We start from the raw sequence: 6,044 nt of genomic DNA, 5'->3' as shown, positions 1-6,044 counted from the left end.
GTATTTAGGAAATCCAAGAATTTGAAAGATCTTTTAGCTCCCAGTATGATCAGGACCATTCTGGAACAGTCAGCTCTTCTACCAAAGTGCACAGGTTGCTACAAATGTGGGTGATGCAATGTTTGCAGGTTTCTACACCCTTTCAGGAAGATATTTCACAACAGTGATAAAACCAAGGATTATAAGACTAAACAATTGATAAACTGCAACACATCTTCAATTATTTATTTGCTTGAATGCTCTTGTAAGCTAAAGTATGTGGTCAAGACTAAGAGAACACTCAAATTATGGATCCAAGAACATGTCCGGAATATTCGGAACAAAGTACAGACACATGCAGTGTCCAAACATTTTTTGTCTCACCACAACTCAGATTCAGAAGAACTGTCCTTCAAAGGAATTGAACTGGTGACCCTTGGGGAATAAGGAGGTGATCTCTCCAATTTACTTTCTAGGAGAGATATGTATTGGATATACGAATTGAAGACAATGCACCCAAATGGGTTAAACGAAAGCTATGAAATAGCTCCCTTTCTATAGCTTTATAGTCATGCTTTGTTTTACTTATATTTAGCTTTACCTTATACCACACTACTAGCTACAGCCATACCACACTGGTCATGCCTAACCTCATCTGATCTTTGAAGTTAAGCAGTGCTGGGCCTGGTTAGTACTAGGATGGGAGACCACATGGGAATCCCTGGTGCTGTAGAATACTGTGAAGTGGTATTTAGGGCTTTTTTTTACTAATTATTATTATTATTATTATTATTATTATTATTATAGAGGTTTTACCCATGTTATCCTAAATATATAGATTTGCTAGCCTCATTTGACTACTGCTTTCTAAAACTATGTCTTCTATATTACATATATTGCTGGGAGCATGCTTTCACTATTAAGGGCCACCCAAAGATTGCCACCAGCAAGATAAGCACCTTTAGAAAAACTGTCTCTGACTGTGGACTACACAAAGATGGCCACTGCCACTAGAGCCGCACAGACCGAATGACACATACAGCTTCCTGCAATTGGGGACATGAAATCTTGTCTTTTATATGATCATATACAAATATCAACTTTTAATTTAATTCATCAGCATTTTATTTATGTAGTCCAAACTTTGCCTGTATCTTACAACTGTTTTTATACCGAATTCATTTCACATGTTTACCTAACAGGAAGTGATGTCACAATTACCTAACAAATTGATCTGGGTATAAATATGAGGTCTGTCCCACTCACATTAGCACACCCTTAATAAAGTCTATTTGACAAAATGTGTTGGGACTTCCCAGACTGCACCTCTCCTGAAAGATAAGCATCTTACCATCTTTCACTTAGATTTTTTATCTTATATAAAAAAACAATTAATTTTAAGTGCAGTTTTTATTTGACTACCAGTGCAAAAGTGTCAAATTTAATTTAGTGCTGTTTTATTTTTCTACCTTTTTCTAGCCTACGTTTACAGTGATATTTTATGGAATATATTTTTTGCCTGATTTGTTTTTACTAAATAAAACTGATGTTATAATTTTAACACACTGCTTTGTCATAATTTTATGGGCTTGGGACACCAGAGGTCGCTGTCACTCTATTTTTTTGTCTTGCAATTTGTTTATATTGGCCACTTACCATTGCATATTTTAGGGTTGAGCTGATGCCCAATACTTCTATTGGGAGTGTCAAATATGGCTACTGCACATGCCAAGTGGAGCCAGGCTGGAGTCACAAACAGTGCATCAGCTGTACATGACAGGTGCTGCTTTCCACATGGCTGGCATGTGTAGGCTAGAGGTTCGGGTGAGCGCCTTACCTAGAGTGGGCATCCCGAGTTTGTTCATCTTTTTAATTGACATTTGCAGTTATATGATTTTAAGTTGTTTTATATTTTTTAACACCTGGTATTAAATTCTAGCATCATAATAATATTAAATTTTCAGACAATTGCATGCTATTTTAACAAAAAAAATATTTAGCCATCCGGATGATTGAGATAACACATGGGACAGACATTGCACGATTAAATGAAATGTATATATCTATATACCATCATTATATGGACTGGAGACAGTATGGTACTCATTCCAGGTGTGTTTTGTGGAATGCAGTATTGTTGTAATATTTTCGCCACTTTGCTCAGGGCACACATATTTATTTATACCTGAGTTTTGTATTTACATGGTCAATGTGCAATCTGACCATATTTATCTTAGAATAAGTGTACCTCATAACTTTATGCAAATGTAAATAAAGTTATATTTTAATGTTTTAGTTATATGAAACTTTATCAAAGTGTGCCCCAGCAAAGAGCCTTTCTTTTCTCTGTGTGTCAATATATGTTCATATATAGGCTTTGGGAGCACCACCAACACCATTATGAAATATTGAGTAATATGGGATGATTGGTCTATTTATATACAATTATAAACCATTATACACTTAATTTGTCCCAATTTTTGTTCTGTGCGGAATCTCAAAGAAAAGAATATGAATACAGCAGTGGAACTGCTAGAGAACCCGACACTGGATAAGAGCTAATAGTTGAAAACAGTGTCAGCTGCAAGTAATCGGGGTTTGGTTAGAACCCCAGAGACATCAGTCTCTAAAGAAAATCAAAGGAAACAAGGATACTGCGCTGGACATGGTCAATAATGAATAGTAAAAATCTATATGTAATCAGTTTGCTGTCTGTGTATAAACAGGAGGCTTGAAAACATATATATTAACAAATTATATTTAATAAATACGACACATCAAGTAAAACTGACCATATAAATCAAAATGAAAACCAAAATTGAAACATGTATCATGTGCAAGAGAAAACGTGGATATTGTCACGAATTACTTGAATCAGGTGTAATTAAGATAGCTGAAAAGCTTTTGAGTATAACGGTTACTCATGTAACAATAAGACAGGGGTTCCACAACTTGTAACTAATAAATTGTCACTCATATGCAGCACTAATGTTAGTGGGCAAAGACAGAATCCCACGGACAGGTGATTTGAGCAGCCAAAATCCACTTTTGAATGTAATTCTTCACTATTGGTGTCCCAGTGTGAAAATAATATTGTCCACACTCAATAATTAATAATAAATGTAACTGCAGTATTGAAGTGAAACAACATTTAGTGGCATGTCCATGCTGATGTCCATCCTCGTGCAGCCTATCCTTGGCTGTATAGCTGTGGCTGGAAATGTGTCGGCTGCCATGTGATGGAGAGCGGTGAACTGCAGATGGTGAGCAGTCAGCGGTAGAAGGACTCGCCAGATAAGTACCAATGCACAAATGTGCTGATGTTGTGGAAGCCTCGTCTGCCAGGAATGACGTCAACGCGTTTTGTCCCGTACAACACCGGGACTTTCTCAAGACTTTATACAATGGAATATGGTACCTCCTTAAATCCCTCCAGGCATTCCAATGGTTGTTTAATTGATTGAAAACATCTGATTGACTTTATATCAGATAATTTGTATCTTTAATGATTTAATCTTTTAATCTATATTGCTGTTTTGTTTCTTAGTATATAAAATGCACAATGATAAAATAAAAATAATAATAAAATGAAAATGAAAATATGGATGAAAATAAAAATAAAAATCAATATGTATGCAAAATTTAATAAACTGGCACACATGTTTTCTTTAATAGTAATGATATAATAAAAATCATAAATAAAAATGGAAATAACAGAATAAGAACCCCTATCTTATTGTTACATGAGTAACCATTATACTCAAAGGCTTTTCAGCTAGCTTAATTACACCTGATACCGTTCATTTGTGACAATATCCATATTTTCTCTTGCACATGATACATGTTTCAATTTTGGTTTTCATTTTGATTCATATGGTCAGTTTTACTTGATGTGTCCTATTTATTAAATATATTTTTTTAATATTTTCAAGCCTCCTGTTTATACACAGACAGCAAACCGATTTTATATAGATTTTTACTATTCATTTTTGACAGTGCCCAGTGCAGTATCCTTGTTTCCTCTGTGCGGAATCTCCCCTTATTTCTTGCCCACCTGAACATTGCAATTCCAAGACAGATCCAAGTCCAGCTTGGGTTATCCTGCCTAACTCTGAATCCAAAATGAGGCAAAACAAATTCATTCCACTGTCAGATTCTCACAGGTTTTGGATTCTATGAAGGTCCTGGTGATCGGTGCCATATTCACTCTGGCTGTGGAGAGTGTACAGAACAGACAATCTCTGTACTTCCCTGTTGTTCAAGTATGCAGTGTTGTGGTTGTTCAAGGGTGCAGTTTTGTTGGGCTTGGGCTGTAGTACATAAAGTGCTGCTGTGTCACTGTTGTCCTGTCAATCAATGGGCTCTGTTCTTCTCTGTTGTTCAAGGGTGCATTGTTGTAGTTCAAGGGTGCAGTGTTGTCAGGCTGGGACAGCAATACATAAAGTGGGGGGTGCTGCTGTGTCACTATTGTTCTGTCTATCAAGGGGCTAGGGCTGCAGTTCATAAAGGGGTGCTGTCATCCAGGGGTGCTCAGTCAATCCAGGGGTTCTTTTCCCCAGTGTTAAAAAAATAAAAAGTTAAAATTAATAATTATCATTCCACAAAAAACAATTGTGTATGCCAGTGAAGCTATTATTGTTCGGTGACACTGCCAACCAGATTGCAGTTTACCATCCATGTATTTGTGACTCTGCAGGTGGTCCATCTGCACTCCAATGGGGTGCTACGTTGTTCATAAAGGGGTGCTGTGTTTTTTTTTATCAAGTGGCTGCTGCCTCATCCAGTGGTGCTCTTCCCCAGTGTAAAAAAAATATTGTTTAGTGACACTGTCGGCCAGACCACAGTTTATCATCCATGTATTTGTGACACTGCAGTTGGTCCATCTGCACTCCACAGGGGTGCTTTGTTGTCCATAAAGAGGTGCTTTTTTGTACATCAAGGGGCTGCTGCCTCATCCAGGGGTGCTCTTACCCAGTTTAAAAAACTAAAAGTTAAATAAAATTAGCATTCCACAAAATGTTTTTTTTCATGTGTGCTAGCTATGATATTATTGTTTGGTGACACTGCCAGCCAAACCTCAGTTTATCAACTACATATTGTGACACTATAAGTCATAGCGCAGTGTGGTGTTCTTATTTATAAAAAATAGTGTGACACTATAGGTCATTGATACCACAGTGTAATATTTAAAATTGGTACAAATTGACCTCTGTGCTGTACCCCACTACATTATTTGTTTGTTGATATGGAGAACGATCAGTTGAAAGGAGGGCAGCAACCACATACTAGTGATGGAGCTGCTGCCAGTGCCACCAGTCATGATGATACTAGTCCTTCTGTATCATCATCTACTAAAGCCAAGGGCATATACTGTAGGGCTTAAGTCTGGGCATTTACAATCAAAGAACCAATCTTTTATAGTGGTCAAGAAAAAACATCAAAGAGAAAGTTTGCTGCAGAAAGACATAATAGTGGTAATATGCCTTTCACCACACAAAGTTGAAAGTAAAAGCTAAGGCCTTGGCCTTTAATTATGACTGGTGGTTCTTCCTATTATGATGATTTAAGCACTAGTGAACATGCTTACATAGAAATCGAGGATGCTTCTTTGGAAGTGCACCAGCATGAGGAGGATATTTGTGTAGCTGATGCTGATAAGGATGTTGATGATGAGGATGTGATGTTGATTATGATGTTGTTGTTAATGATGATGTTGTTTGTTTAAATCAGGCACCAGTGGAAAAAACAGTTGTTGCCCATGAGAAGGAAAAGCCCATTGTCATGTCTGGGCATAACACAAAAAAATCCACTTATTGTGTGTGGACTTATTTCTACCCAAATCCAGACAACAATTGTCAAGCAATCTGTACCCTTTGTAAAGCCAGAATACGTAGAGGTAGGAACTGTAACCATCTAGGAACCTCCTCCCTGTTACATCATCTGCAGTGCATTCATCAAAAAGGTTTTTTCAAAATTCAGAAACTTTGGCTAAAAAAGTACCAAGAAGCAGTCCAGCATCAGCAAGCTCCCTTCTCTCTGCTAGATCCAAGCACCTGCCTTTTTCA

The 6,044-nt window shown here is 37.1% G+C and overlaps 1 pseudogene; it reads left to right on the top strand.

The window, feature by feature from the left end:
• The first annotated feature begins 596 nt into the window (after window positions 1-596).
• Window positions 597-715, top strand: LOC148454049 (5S ribosomal RNA; annotated as a pseudogene).
• Window positions 716-6,044: the final 5,329 nt, after the last annotated feature.

Source organism: Taudactylus pleione, unplaced genomic scaffold (genome assembly GCF_031769625.1).
Source record: "Taudactylus pleione unplaced genomic scaffold, aTauple2 ptg001032l, whole genome shotgun sequence".
Classification (NCBI taxonomy): Eukaryota; Metazoa; Chordata; class Amphibia; order Anura; family Myobatrachidae; genus Taudactylus; species Taudactylus pleione.
Note: the sequence above shows the minus strand (reverse complement) of the source record. Positions and strands in the feature narration are given on the sequence as shown.